At 41.4% G+C, this 15,574-nt stretch overlaps 1 protein-coding gene and 1 pseudogene across 1 annotated transcript in view; both read left to right on the plus strand.

Moving 5' to 3' along the window:
* Pacs1 (phosphofurin acidic cluster sorting protein 1) overlaps positions 1–15,574 on the plus strand; it is a 132,387-nt gene that overhangs the window by 59,827 nt on the left and 56,986 nt on the right. The gene's annotated exons all lie outside the window — the stretch shown is intronic.
* LOC127692510 (40S ribosomal protein S17-like) lies at positions 13,426–13,917 on the plus strand (annotated as a pseudogene).

A 15,574-nucleotide genomic window follows, 5' to 3' on the forward strand; every position in this document is an offset into this window, starting at 1 on the left:
GAATATGTAATCAATCTTGGCATTAAAAAGTTTTCTAATACCAACAGAAATGTATGAGAAAGTTTTATTAAAATGTCAAGGTAGCCAGGTAACAGTTACCTCGGTCTTAACATTCCATCTAGACCTAACTAGGATTTTCGTACATTCTGGAAACTCATTCCCTGCTCAGGGCTGACCTTTTTTTTCTTTTGTTGTTGAGACAGGGTTTCTCTGTAGCCCTGGATGTCCTAGAACTTGCTCTGTAGACAACCAGGCTGGTCTCAAACTCAAGAGAGTGGCTTGCCTTTCTCCTGAGGATTAAAGGTGTGTACCATCACCACCTGGCTTCAGGGCTGACTCTTTTTTTGTTTTGTTTTGTTTTGTTTTTTGTTTTTTTTCGAGACAGGGTTTCTTTGTGTAGCCCTGTCTGTCCTGGAACTCAGTCTGTAAACCAGGCTGGCCTCAAACTCAGAAATCCACCTGCCTCTGCCTCCCAAGTGCTGGGATTAAAGATGTGTGCCACCACCTGGCTCCAGGACTGACTCTTAAATGCCAGGTATCTCAAATTAAAATCAGTACTGTTTTTTAGACACGTTTTCTTATGTAATACCCCTAGCTGTTGGAACTCATTTTGTAGACCAGATCCCACAGGATTTTGAACTCAGAGACATCCACCTGCCTCTGCCTGCTGAGTGCTGGAATTAAAGGCATGTGCCATCAATCTGGCTTAAGATTGTTATTTTTTTAAAGATTTATCTGTTTATTTTATGTATATGAGTACGCTGTAGCTGTACTGATGGTTATAAGCCATCATGTGGTTGCTGAGAATTTGATTTCAGGACCTCTGCTTGCTCCGGTCGACCCTGTTTGTTCTGGCCTAAAGATTTCTATTTATTATTATGTCTAAGCACACTGTAGCTGTTTTCAGACACGCCAGAAGAAGGTGTCAGATCTCATTACAGATGGTCGTGAGCCACCGTGTGGTTGCTGGGATTTGAACTCAGGACCTTCGGAAGAGTAGTCAGTGCTCTTAACTACCAAGCCATCTCTCCATCCCCCAGGATTGGTATTTTAAAAAACATTTTTAGGTTAATTTATTTTGTTTTGTGTGTATATGTACTTGGCCTGCATGTATGTCTGTCTTAGTTACTCTGATAAAGCACCATGACCAGGACAATTTATATAAGAGTCTGTTGGAGGCATATGATTTCAGAGGTTAAATCCATAACCACCATGGCAGGGAGCATGGCAGCGAGCAGACAGGCACAGCTGGGGAACAGCAGCAGAGCACTTACATCCTTCTCTGTAAGTAGGAAGCAGAAAGAGAGAGCGGTAAGAGAAGGCTAACTAGGAATGGTATGTACTTTGGAAACTTCAGCCAATTGGCACACCTCCTCCAACAAGTCCATTCTTTCTCATATTTCCCAAACAGTTCTACCAACCTGACTCCAAATAATCAATTTATAGGGTCATTCTTATTCAAACCACCACAATGTCTGTGTACCACGTGCATACCTAATGCCCTCAGAGGTCAGAATAAGGCATCTGGTGCCCTGGAGCTGGAGTTACACGTGGTTGTGAACCACCACGTGAGTGTTGGGAATCTGTCCTGAGCCTAACCACCAAAACCATCATCCAGCTCTGTAACATCTGTATTTCCAAAATGGTTCTGCTTACATAAATTTGGCTTATATAAAGTTTGGTTCTGCTATATAAATTTAAAGCCAATAATAATAAAGTTGTACAAGTCATAACAACTGTAATTATATTTAGGGATCAAGTGAACACAGCAACTTCATTGTTACTTAGTGATAGTGGAGTTCCTCAGTGGAGTTTTAAAATGCATAAGCCAGTTTTTGTCTTTCGTAGGAAACTTTAAACAATCCTTTCTCTGTACTTGCTGGACCTCCCGTCCCCCCCTTAGCCCGACTGTTTACTGTATGACGCTTAGCTTCAGTCTTGCTAACAGATCATATGGAGAGATTCTTGCCAGCAGGCCTTTACTAGAGGGCCATGTAGAGTAGATTCTATAGGAGCAGCTGTGCTTTCATGTTTAACTCTGTTAACATGAACAACTCCAGAGATGTTCAGTAGAGCTTCTTACTTTGTGGAACTTTTAAAGTCCCTTCTCTCTCATTCCAAATCTGTTTATTAAAAGGGATGATCTGGGAGCTGGCTCAGTGGTTAAATTTTCTGCTGTTCTTCCAGAGGACTCACACTTGATTTCACATGGTGGTTCCTAGTCATCTGTAACTCCAGTTCCAGGTGACCCGATGCTCTCTTCAGGTTTCTGTGGGCACCAGGGACACATGTGGTGCACAGACAAAACTCCCATATGCATAAAATAAACATCTCAAGACAAACAAACTTAAACTAGTAAGGGAGATGGGTGCTTGTTCTTTTTAAATGTTGTCTTAGTTAGGGTTTTACTGCTGTGAACAGACACCATGACCAATGCAAGTTCTATAAAAGACAACATTTAATTGGGTCTGGCTTACAGGCTCAGAGGTTCAGTCCATTGTCATCAAGGCAAAAACATGGCAGCATCCAAGCAGATATGGTGTAGGAGGAGCTGAGAGTTACACATCTTTATCTGAAGGCTGCTAGTAGAAGACTGACTTCCAGGCAACTAGGGTGAGGATCTTAAGCCCACACCCACAGTGACACACCTACTTTAACAAGGCCACATCTCTTAATAGGGTCACTTCCTGGGCCAATCATATATGAACCATCACAATAACATATTGTTGTTCAGCAAGACATATAATGATCTTATTTTTCAATTGCCTGTGTTTTATATTTCATTTTTATTCTATTCTCAGGGTAATAAACAGCCAGCTTTTTTGTTTGTTTGTTTGTTTTTTGTTTTTTGAGACAGGCTGTCCTAGAAATCACTCTGTAGACCAGGCTGGCCTCCAACTCAGAAATCCACCTGCCTCTGCCTCCCAAGTGCTGGGATTAAAGGTGTGCGCTGCTGCTGCTGCTGCTGCTGCTGCTACCACCTCTACCAGACAGCAACAGCTGGCTTTTTTTTTTTTCCTTTTCTTTTCTTTTTTTTTTTTAATTGAATATAATCTTCATTTACATTTCAAATGGTAAAACCTTTCCCTGTTTTCCCCATCCCGGAAAACCCCCAACCCCTCCTCCCACCCCCTGCCTCCAAGTATATATGCCCCTCTGCCCAATCCACTCCCACCTCCCCACCCCCATTTCCCTTTGTTGGGGCCTCTATTGAGCCTTCACCTCACCAAGGACCACTCCTCCCACTGATGCCCAATAAGGCCTTCCTCTGCTACATTTTTGGCTGGAACCATGTGTACCCCTTGGTTGATGGCTTAGTCCCTGGGAGTCCTGGGGTGTCTAGGTGACTGACAACGTTCTTCTTCCCATGGGGCTGTAAACCCCTTCAGCTCCTCTGGGCCACCCTCCATCTCTTCCATTGGGGACCCCACGCCCAGACCAATGGTTAGCTGCTAGCATCTGCCTCTGTATGTGTAAGGCTCTGGCAGGGCCCCTCAGGGACAACCATGGCATGCTCCTTTTGGTATGCACTTCTTCCATAATGGTGTTGGGGTTTGGTGACTGATAAACAGCCAGCTTTAAGTAACCATAATCATGTTTACTCCTAAGGTGCTTATCAAATTTTCCTAATTCTGAGTTTTCCTCTGCCCTAGCCTGAAGTCCCTGAGGGTGGGGGACCACAGTTAGACTGTGTGCTACTGCCCAGGGCCAGCCTGACTACCTGTTGAGTTGGTAGGACTTCCAAAATGAAATTTCTTCAGCCTTCCCTGTGCTATCTTTCTCTGAATACCAAATGATGCGCTATTTGTTGTTGTCATTTCTGGATTGGATAAGGAAATGAAAGGACAGATGTGTTTTTGTTTTACTCCTGGGGCTGTAGAAGTTGATTTGTAGTAGTTTAGCATCACATTTTCAAGATGGAATTATCTTTCTTATATGAAGATTCTCTTGGGCACACCACATCTGCACAGCCTTGGGTATCCTGGTTCCTGGTGCCCAGTGGCCTTGCTGTGGTGTCCGCATCCTTTTGTTACCACCTCTCTGGGGCTTGCTTCCCTCCCCACCCTTACTTCCTCCGAGTGTCTCTTTCACAGTACCTATATTGGAGTATCCTTCTTACCTCTTATTTTTGCTTCTCATTTCTTTTTACCCTTTTCTTTGAAATGCTGCCTCTCCACCCCTTTTTTATTTTGAGAGGAGCAGTGCAGTGCTGCAGATGCAGTCAGGGTCTTTCACAGGCTGGGCCAGCGCATTGCTATGAACTTCAATCTCAGCCTTTTGATGATTTCAAAGCCTGAGCCCAGGCTGGCCTTGAATTCAAGATCCTCCTACCATTGCCTCAAAAATGCTAGGATTACATGTATGCTTCCTCACCGCCACTTCCCTTGCAGTGATGGCTGATCAGTATTTGGAGTTTTTCATGTCCTGGAGAAAGAGAATGCCAGATTTTGAGGGAATTTAGATGGCACAGTAAGACTCAGTATTGCCAACCTAGAACTTGTGGATATGTGAAAATCATCACAGCTGTTGACCTTCTGCACTCTCCAGCTGTGTATTTAGGGGTTTCTGTTGCTGTGATGACCTCTACCCCATAACTCAATAATTATGGAAATGCCCTATAGGCTTGCCTACAGCCCCAAGGCCCTCTCCTTCCCCTAGGCTGGGTTTCTCTTGTGTAGCCCTGGCTGTCCTGGAATTCACTCTGTAGATCAAGCTGGCCTCAAAATTTCAGAGATCTGGCTCCCTTTGCCTCCCAAAGGCTGGGACTAAAGGTGTGCACGACTACCTGCTAGCACCTATACTCTGATCTTATGGAGGTATTTTCTTGAGATTCCCTCTTCTCAAATGACTTTAGCTTGGGTCAACTTGACACAAAACTATTCAGCACAGCACCTAAATATACTTTATCTTAAGCTTTAGAGTCCAACCTAAATAAAACAACTCTTAAGTTGGTGTTGGTGGCACGCACCTGTATGTAAGTCTAGCTCTTGGGAGATAGAGAGTGGAAAGACCAAAAGAAAGTTCAAGGTCATCCTCAGGTACCTAATAAGTCCCAGGCCAGCTTGGGCTACAGGAGCCTTGTCTCTAATAAATGACTGCCCCAAACAGTTTTTAAGTTTACTTCATAATAAGTGATTTAAGTTCCAGTAGTATTTTCTACTTTTGAAAAAAATGTTGCTCACCACCTGTTATGGGTGATAAAGGAGTTCAAAAGTCAGTGGGGACTACCCATTCTTTTTCAGTATGTTCAAATTTCACCCAACTGACTTGAAAACTAGTATTGTAGAGTACATCAGTTTATAAGTTGAGTACTTATACTGTTTGTCTGTGCTTTAAACTAATATTAAATATAGTTAATAATGAAAATGTCATCAATATATAAGCCTTTCCCATGAGTTACAGGGTTTTACACCTGAGACCCAGAACTTAATTAACCCTCCAACCCTAATTCACTGTCTTGCAAGCAGTGAATGGAATTTTTTATAACCAAAGGGCTTGGGATGAATGAATGAAACAATGCCAAACACTACTGTAGCCATGATTCACTAGATCACTGTCTCCTTTTCCTTTCCTCTCTAGAGAACACTGTAGATAGAATAAAGTCAGAACTGTACCTTAGAGGAAAGGAAAGAGGACTTTGATCTTGAATAAAAAGGTGATAATGAGTGGATTACAATTCCAGCTCTTGGGAGGCTGGCTTGGAAAAATGTTCGCAAGGTCAGCCTGGACAACAAAACACGACCATGTCTAAAAAAGAAAAGTTAATCATGATAAGTACCTTGAGTTCTGGTCTTTCTGGAAGTTGATTGCTTATCATGATTTGATTTCATTCTCAAAACTTTTTCAAAATCGATGCGATCTTTGGTATAGAATTGTATTATTTCAGTGTTTGACACAACCTCGAAGATCTTGAAGTTATTTCCCCATTTAATGTAACTTTCCCTTTCAGAACTACCCTAGGAGAAGTTGACTTTCTAGCTGTGGCAAAAATATTTAAACTAAACATGAATTCATTATTTTTAACCTTTTTTACTTATATTTGTTTTATGTGTATGTGCATTTTGACTGTGTATATGTATTTATACCATATGTTTGCCTTGGTGCCTATGGAGATCAGAAGAGAGCATCAGATACCCTGGGACTGGAGTTAGGGATGGGCGTGAACTACCATATAGTTTCTAAGTGTTGAACCTAGGTCTGCTGCGAGTGCTCTTAACCACCAAGCCATCTCTCCACCCCAGGCCACCCCCCACTTTTCTCCCTCTTTCTCTTTGAGAGAAAGTCCTACTATGAAGTCCTGGATGCCCTGAACTTGCTATGTAGACCATGCTGGCCTTGAACTCAAGAGAGCTCTGCCTGCCGCTGCCTTCTGAGTGCTGGACTTAGAGGCATGTTCCACCATGCCCAGCTTCTAGACCATTACTTTTTTTGTTTGTTTGTTTGTTTGGCTTTTTGAGACAGGGTTCTCTGTGCAGCCCTGGCTGTCTTGGAACTCACTCTGTAGACCAGACTGGCCTCGAACTCAGAAATCCGCCTGCCTCTGCCTCCCAAGTGCTGGGATTAAAGGCATGCGCCACCACCGCCTGGCCAGACCATTACTTTTTAAGGAGATCCATTCTACTTACAGACTGCCCTCGTTGTTAGAAAATTCTGTATATACCTTGAGTTTTAACTCATGAAAATTTCCATCATCAATCCTGATTAGACCATTTGTAGCAGCAAATGGTTTCAGTGTTCTGTCTCATAGGATGCTGCTCAGCCATCAGAAGAGTATTTCAACCTTCTTGGTGTCTGTTGGGGTCCAGGAGTCACCTTACAAACCACATGAATAGCAATCTCAGTCAGACAAGGAGAATTGCCCCAGGACTGATGATCAGGGCCTCAAACCAGACTTTGTTGTTGTTTTGTTTTGAGACAAGGTTTCTCTATGAAATAGCTGTCTGTCCTAGAACTTATTTTGTAGAACAGACTGGCCTTGAATTCTCAGAAATCTCCCTGCCTTTTCTTCCCAAATGCTGGAATTGAAGCATGTGCCACCATGTCCATCCCATAACCCCTGGATTTTAATTGTCTTTATGATTTGTTTTAATTTACAAAAGCCTTTCCCTATTTTAAGACTGCTTAAAATTATTTTATTTATCTTTTCTTGTACTTAGATGCATCAGGTTTTCTAATGTATATATGTGTTTAAGCATCTGGTCATCTGAAATTTAATTTGATATGTCAAGTAGGGACCCAAATTTATTTATTTATTTTTCTAGCCAAGAACCTAATTATCCAACATGGTTTATTCTTCTCTTTAATTGGAAGTTCTGTTTTATATTAATGACACACTTGGAGCTATTCCACAGACCTACTTCCTTAGCTTTTCCTGTTTTCCTAATAAACCATAACACATCTTTGGCCTTCGCTATCGGTCAATTTAACCTTAATGTGTAGCTTTTTATGTTTTCTAGCTAAATGTTCATACTACCATCTAGACAGCAAGGTGACCTGACTGGCTTCTTGTGGTTAGAATTGCCTCTTTGGCGCCACCTACAGGTTAATGTCCTTATCTAAGCCATTGACAAGTGACAAAACATTGACTGACAGGATGGCCAGGCCACTCAGGCAATTCTTTTTGGATTTGGTTTTTTCGAGACAGGGTTTCTCTGTGTAGCCCTGGCTGTCCTGGAAGACCTCTGTAGACCAGGCTGGCCTCGAACTCAGAGATCCGCCTGCCTCTGCCTCCCAGAGTGCTGGGATTACAGGCGTGCGCCACCACCACCCGGCTCTTTGTGAAACTTCTTATGTTTCTTATCAAACTGACATCATTTTATTTGTATGAATGAATGTGTATTTGTGTGTCACATGTGTGTGAGTGCCCACAGATGTCTGGAGAGGGTGCTGGATATCCTGAACTTGAGTCACATGTGGCTGTGCACCTCCTGACATGGGTGCTGGGAACCTCATGTCCTCTACAAGAGCAAAGTGCTTTCACTGCTATTGTCTCTCCAGCCCCATAGTAAAACAAGTTCTTTACAATCTGAAAATACTAAGCTATACCTTTACCTTTCAATTCTGTGATTCACTTGAGATGGTAGTGTCAGAGCCCTTGTGTCTGAGCCTACAATGGTTGTTCATGTGGTACCCTACAGAGGAAAACTGGCTCCTTTTTTATTTTTTAATGGGTACCCATGACTGGTGGTGAGATTTTTCACTCAGAAGTCACATGTTTTAAGTAGTAAAAGTGAACCTTTATTAGGTTTTTATTTTATGTATAAAGGTTAGCACAGGCCTTTAACCCCAACACTTGGGAGACAGGGGCAGACAAATCTTTGAGTTTGAGGCCATCCAGGTCTACAAAGTGAGTTCCAGGACAGTAATTAATTAATTAAGTTTTGGTTTTTCACTTAATTAATTAATTACTTTTTTAAAAATGTTTTTCAATTTAACCCCAACACTTGGGAGACAGGGGCAGACAAATCTTTGAGTTTGAGGCCATCCAGGTCTACAAAGTGAGTTCCAGGACAGTAATTAATTAATTAAGTTTTGGTTTTTCACTTAATTAATTAATTACTTTTTTAAAAATGTTTTTCAAGACAGGGTTTCTCTGTATAGCCCTGGCTGTCCTAGAACTCACTCTGTAGACCAGGCTGGCCTGGAACTCAGAGATCCACCTGCCTCTGCCTCCCAAGTGCTGGCATTAAAGGTATATGCCACCACTGCCCGACAACAACAACAAACGAGTAGTGAAAGCATAATGGAAAGTGTGCCATAGGCCAGTGTTCTGCAGACTCTACTGTGTATAAGAATATCCATGCACTGTGGGAGATTCAGACTCAGATCAGCAGGCCTGCAAGAGCCCTGGCTTCTACGTTTCTGACAAGCTCTTAGGTGATACTAAGGCTTAGAATCCACAGCTGTACCACAGAAAGGGAAGTCCCTTTCTTCTGGGTGTTTGAGTATTTGGAGAAGTCCTTAGGTTTGCTTCAGCAGACAGGGAAATGCTCACTTCATGGATGAACCTGTGCTGGGTTCCCAACCATAGACATCCCAGACTCAGACACTGCTATACTCTGCTGAAGGGAATGCTTCTCATGTAGGACATTTTAGTTTGTTTCTAAAAACCTAGGAAGAAGCAATACATGTACATGATCCTAAAATTAAAAGGTAGAAAAAGCCACAGTGAATAGTACAATTAACTTAATCTTTGCCAGTTCTTTGCTCCTCCACTCCAGCCTGCTAAATTGTGATGTGCTGTATGTTTCATGTTTTTCCAGATGTTTTTCTGTATTATATAATATTATTTATTTATAATTGTATTTATTTAGTGCCCTCTCAGACACTAGGCATAAAGGTATACATGCATGCATGTCAGCAAATACTTCTACACATAAAATAATTTTTATTTTTCTAATAATTTATTTTTATTTTATGTATAATTGTAATTATATTTATTTATAATTGTATATTTTGTGTTTTTCTTAATCTCTTAAAATATTAATATTGGCATACTGTGTGTCCTCCAGAACCTACAAGACCATTTGTAGAGCTGAGAGGTGACTCGGTGGTTAATAGTACAGGCATCCTTTCCATAGGACCTGAGTTTGATTTCTAGAACCCAAATGGTGGCTATAATTCCAGTTCCAGAGGACCCAATGAGCTCTTCTACCCTCCTCAGACACTAGCCATACAATGTGCACATGCATGCATGTCAGCAAACACTTCTACACATAAAATAATTTTTATTTTTCTAATAATTTATTTTTATTTTATGTACATTGGTGATGATCTGTGTGAGGGTGTCGGATCCCCTGGAACAGGAGTTCCAGACAGTGGTGAGCTGCCATGTGGGTGCTAGGACTTGAACCCAAGTCCTCTGGCAGAGCAGACAGTACTTTTTATTTTTATTAAAGATTTATTTATTTATTATATGTAATTTTTAAAGGATTTATTTTTATCTGTATTTATGTGTTTGTGCATGCGTGCACTATGCATGCACTATGTGTGTACTCAGGCCAAATGAGTGTGTCAGATTTCCTGGAACTGGAGTTACAGATGGTTGTGGGCCACCTGATACAGATGCAGGGGACAGAACTTGGGACTCTGGAAGAGCAACAAGCACCCTTAATGACTGAGCCATCTTTGTAGCACTTTACTCCCATATACTTTAAATCATCTCTGTGTTACCCACGGGTCCTAACACTGATGTGAGAAGAAACCCTAAGCAATAAAACTGACGTTATAAAGGATTTATTAATAGATTTGCTTAGTTGTGCAATATTAAGTTAAAGAAGTTGAATTCCGCTTCAGGAGTACTGCCTCCCAAATACCCAAGATAAGTAGTAAACTAACCAAGCCTGTTAGAAAAAAATATTGAGGGTGCAAATGTTTATTCACCATGATTCACTGCCAGTCGGGTCCACTCCTGTAACAAAGAAGTCAGCCCTTATTTACCACATTAGGCCCATTGTCTAAAGACATACCTGTTAGCCTGCTGTTCAGGGGGACAAGCAACACAGGGTCTGCCATCAAGTCTCCTGTTTTCTTATTAGAAAAACATAATTCTGCCAGGTAGACAAGATGACTCTGAGTAGTTACTATTAGTACAAGAACACGGTAGTATACTTAAGAAAGAATTCTGGCCAGGTGGGTGGCATAGGCCTTTTATCCCAGAGGTGGTCTACAAAGTGATTTCCAGGATAGCTAGGGCTACACAGAGAAACCCTGTCTCAAAAAAACAAAAAGTAAAAACTAAAAAAAATTTAAAATTCTAGTAATATCTTTGCTATGTAAATCTCCTGTTTGCCTAAGCACCCAGACTTGAAACTTGTCTCTGTTTAAATTGTTCAAAGTGTAATCTGGGACTAGGGCCTAAGAGAGATTTAAGAATGACTATAGAATGCATAAGCCCAAAGTGTATATATTAGTAACATCTCATGTTCAAGGCCAGCTCTTATATGAGCATTCAGAGACCTTTCCTTCAACTCCAGTGTTAGGAGTGATTTCCCACTGAGAATGCATATTTATCTCTATAAAAATACAACGTAAATGCTAAGTAAATAGATGTGCTATCTAGGGAATAATGACAAGGAAAGTGTCTGTGAATGTTCACTATGGGTATTAATTTTTCCAAATATTTTTTGGTTGAACCCCTGGATATATAACCCACAGATATGTAGAGCTGATTCACTGCCCGCCAACTCCCCTTCTCCCCCCCCCTCCCGTGTGTGTGTGTGTGTGTGTGTGTGTGTTCTTGTCTCTGTCCATGTACCACAAGCACATATATACAGTGTTTGGCTTCTGTAAGAGCAGCAAGTACTCCTAACTGCTGAGCCATCTCTCTAGCCATCATTATCTTAAGGGCTAGGATATAGGTCAGTGGTAGAGAGCTTGCCTAGTGCTACAAGAAGACAGATAGTTAAGTAAAAAAAGAAACATCTTACTTTTAAAAGATAAAGGATAGAAGTGTTTACTTATTCAAGACTGTTATGTTGGTTTTAGTCAAGGGACGGGACTCCTTAGGAGCAGGGGAACCAAGCTGGCTGCCATGTAATGCTATTTCTCACTCACAGTCAGCTCTCTAATACTTTGAGTGGGTCTTGAGCCATGCCCAAGGTCTTACACCCTTATATCTTAGTCTCTTTTACTGTGGGAGAAAATCCATCAATGGTGTTTACCTAATATGTCAGCTCTGAGAAATCAAAATCACACCAGGGCTGGGCCTGCATGTGCTGCTGCTGGAGTGTGAGCAGCAGCACTCCACTGTCCACAGATAAATCTGGGTTAGAGGATCCAAGAGGAACAGGGAAATAGACAGTTTTGCCTAAGGCAGCTTTTAAAGAATTGCAGTCAGATAGTGCTATGAATGAAGTGTGGCCTGCTGCCCTGGAGCTAGGTTAGATTATATAGGCTTGCAATTGGATTCCCTTCTTGTCATCAAGCTGACCTTATCAGTTAACTCTGCTTGTAATGGGCATTATCTTCAGAAGAAGTAGGGTTATTTAATACTTCTCACTATGCAGAAGATGCCTTCTCTCCCTTATTTCTCCTTTGGGGGAGGGGCAGAGAGTTTTTCTGTCAAGTGCTTTTGAAGCTGTTGGCCCTGAACATTGTGGCCCTGAACACAAACCACTGACAGCTTTGTTTCGTAGCAGATTCCCTGTGTGTGCTTAGCTGAGTCCTCTTTTGTGTAGTGCTTGTTCTTTTCTTTCACACATGCCTATCTTGGGCCACTAACCCAGGGATAGAAGTAGATGGGAAATCAGAATTCTGTAATATATATACTCAGTTTGGAAAGTCATTTGCTTTAGTTAAGGGGAGAAAAATCAATTTTTGAGGTTTTATGAATGGTACTGCAATTGCCAGCTGTTAGAACAAAATGCCTTATTGCAAACTTAAAGCATGTTGAAATAATGCTGTTAATTTTGTAGGTACATAGAGACAGAAATTCTTGAACTTTGCCTTTTATTGATAACTAACTATTCAGCTTTTTCTCTGCTTAGGTCTTTATCAGGAAGTGAAGAAACAAGCATTAACTCTAATACTTTGCTGAAAGAGCAAGTCAGTGTGCCTTGCAACTTTCATAGTGTAAGGTACAAGGGTATAGATAGTATGAGGTACATAGTAGCAATGAGCCATTCTATAACAGAAACAAGCTGTGTGTCATTTTAGGGCATTTTTTATTCAATATATTCTTTATTTACATTTCAAATGATATCTCCTTTCCTGGATCCCTCCTCCCGGAAAGTCCCATAAGCCCTCTTCTCTCCCCTTGTTCCCCAATCACCCCTTCCCACTGAATAAGATTTATTAAGATAGGAAACTAAATCTTGGGCTTCTTTTTATATCAATATTCCTGCATGCATATGCATGTGTGTGTGATACTGAATATTATAGTTTAGGTCTTACGCAGGACCACTGAGCTATATCTCCAGCCACCTTTTAAAAAAAAAGACAGGTCCTCACTATGTAGTCCTCATGGCCTGGAACTCAGTGTGTAAACAAGACTGACCTTGAACTCACAGAGATAAACAGACTTCTACCTCATAGGTTCTGAGATCAAAGACTATGCCATCACTCCTAGCTATTTTGAGAAGAGTCCCAGATTCACAGCAATCAAAAGACAGCTTGAAGGAGTTAATTCTCTCCTTCTACTACGTCAGTCCTGGATATTGAATTTGAATCACCAAACGTGGCTGGATGTTCCCTTAACCCAGGGAAAGGCTATCTCAAAGCCTTTCTCAGCCTTCTTTGTGTACAAATAAGCATAGAAAGCTCTCTGGACTGTCTGAGGCTGAATAAATAGCATTTACAACTTATAGCAACTTTAGATGTCAGTCAGTAGAGAGCAAAGAACTTACAGCAAAGGAAAACAGAAAATAGCTTTCTAATAGTATCAGTGTGTAACCTGACGATTAAGTGATTAAGACTTGACGAGCCTCTTTTACCGAGACCCGCCAACATGGGCCGCGTTCGCACCAAGACTGTGAAGAAGGCGGCCCGGGTCATCATCGAGAAGTACTACACGCGCCTGGGTAATGATTTCCACACCAATAAGCACGTGTGCGAGGAGATCGCCATCATCTCCAGCAAGAAACTTCGGAACAAGATCGCCGGCTATGTCACGCATCTGATGAAGCAGATTCAGAGAGGTCCTGTGAGAGGTATCTCTATCAAGTTCCAGGAAGAAGAGAGAGAGAGAGGAGAGATAATTATGTTCCCGAGGTCTCAGCCCTAGATCTGGAGATCATTGAGGTAGATCCTGACACCAGGGAAATGCTGAAGCTTCTGGACTTTGGCAGTCTCTCTAACCTTCAGGTCACTCAGCCTACAGTTGGCATGAATTTCAAAACACCACGTGGAGCTGTTTAATCTGTTATGCCATATTTTCAATAAACCTGAAAACAAGAAAAAAAAAAAAAAGACTTGACGAAAGTCAGATGTGGTAATACACACTTACAATCACCAACATTTGGGAGTCTGAGGCAGGAGGATTATATGTTCGAAGCCAACCTGGTATGCTAGTTACTGTCTTGTTGCTGTGATGAAATACCATGACCAAAGACAACTTAGAGAAGAAAGGTTTTATTTTGGCTTACATTTCCTGAGTGCAGTCCATAATGGCAGAGAAGGCATGGCAGCAGAAGCAGGAAACAAAGATCACCTCACACAGGAAGCAGAGAACAGAGAGCAGGAACTACAGATGGGATGAGGCTATAAAGTCTCAAGTTCTGTCCACAGTGACATCATTTCTCCAGCAAAGCTGTACCTCCTAATGGTTGCATAACCTCCCCAAACAGTGCGACCAGCTGGAAACTAAGTGTTTAATCCATGAGCCTGTGTGGTATATTTCTTATTCCAACTATCATACTAGCCTGCACAGCAAGACTGTTTTGTTGTTTTAAAGACTCAAAGGAAACAAGCATGTTATTAGCTCATTTTTGGACTAGGCTGACTTCGATGATTTTCTTTTAAAAGTTAGGTTTTGCTCTCTTGAGACTTGAAAGTGCAGTATAAATAATAGCCTGTAAAGATAGCTGGGTATGGATGATGTTCTTTCTAATCTTACATTTGACTTACGGTGTTGTGTGAGAACTTATTATGCCATATTACATGGTGCACTTGAAGATGAAAGGATTTTAAATTAGTTTAGGATGAAATTAGGACTTTGATAGAGTGAGGACATTATCAAGTCTTAATAATATTAAACAACTGAATTGTTAATAACTCATTCTAGGTCTCGAAGTGAAACAAGTGTGAGCAGCAAAGGAAGCCACCTAAAATTCAGGCCAGAGCAGCTGAGCTTTGCCTGAGGCTCTTCTTTTCCAAGAGCCTTGATTGCTGTGGCATTTAATTCCAGATAGGAAGTCTGAAGGCTGTAAACTAGTGGCCAGAATGAGTTCAATGGGGAGAAGGAACTGTGAAAAGCCCTCACTGAGTTGGGTGGGCAGTAAAAGTAATGGTCTCTGTAGCAAACAGTAAGGAAACCAGCTGGGTTCAGTAACCTAACAGAGCAGTCCTAAGTATGTCAAACAACAGAGCAGCTAAAAACTACCAACCTAGGCGTATGCAGAGATGTCCACGCATGGCTGGCCATAGTCGACATACAGTGCAGATGATACTGGACACAGCTGACCATAGTCTACATACAGTACAGATGATACTGGGCACAGCAGAGACGGGGTCCTGATAGTTGTGTAGATGTAGTTCAGGCAAAATACTAAAATGGAAAAATAAATTACGGCCAACATGACAAGCTAAAATCCACAATTGGTAAGGCATCTATGTTTTAATTAAAAAAAAAAAATGAGGCTGCAGAGATGGCTCAGAGGTTAAGAGCACTGGCTGTTCTTCCAAAGGTCCTGAGTTCAATTCCCAGCAACCACATGATGGTTCACAACCATCTGTAATGAGATCTGGTGTCCTCTTCTGGCACGCAGGCATATATACAGGCAGAATACTATATAAATAATAAATAAATCTTAAAAAACACTGAGACAGACAGTAAAGAATGATTATATTCAGAGGAAATAATCAGTAGAAACTTTTCTGTGTCACTCAAATCCATCAAAGGTTTTGCACAATGTTT

Source organism: Apodemus sylvaticus, chromosome 1 (genome assembly GCF_947179515.1).
Source record: "Apodemus sylvaticus chromosome 1, mApoSyl1.1, whole genome shotgun sequence".
In the NCBI taxonomy this organism is placed as follows: domain Eukaryota; kingdom Metazoa; phylum Chordata; class Mammalia; order Rodentia; family Muridae; genus Apodemus; species Apodemus sylvaticus.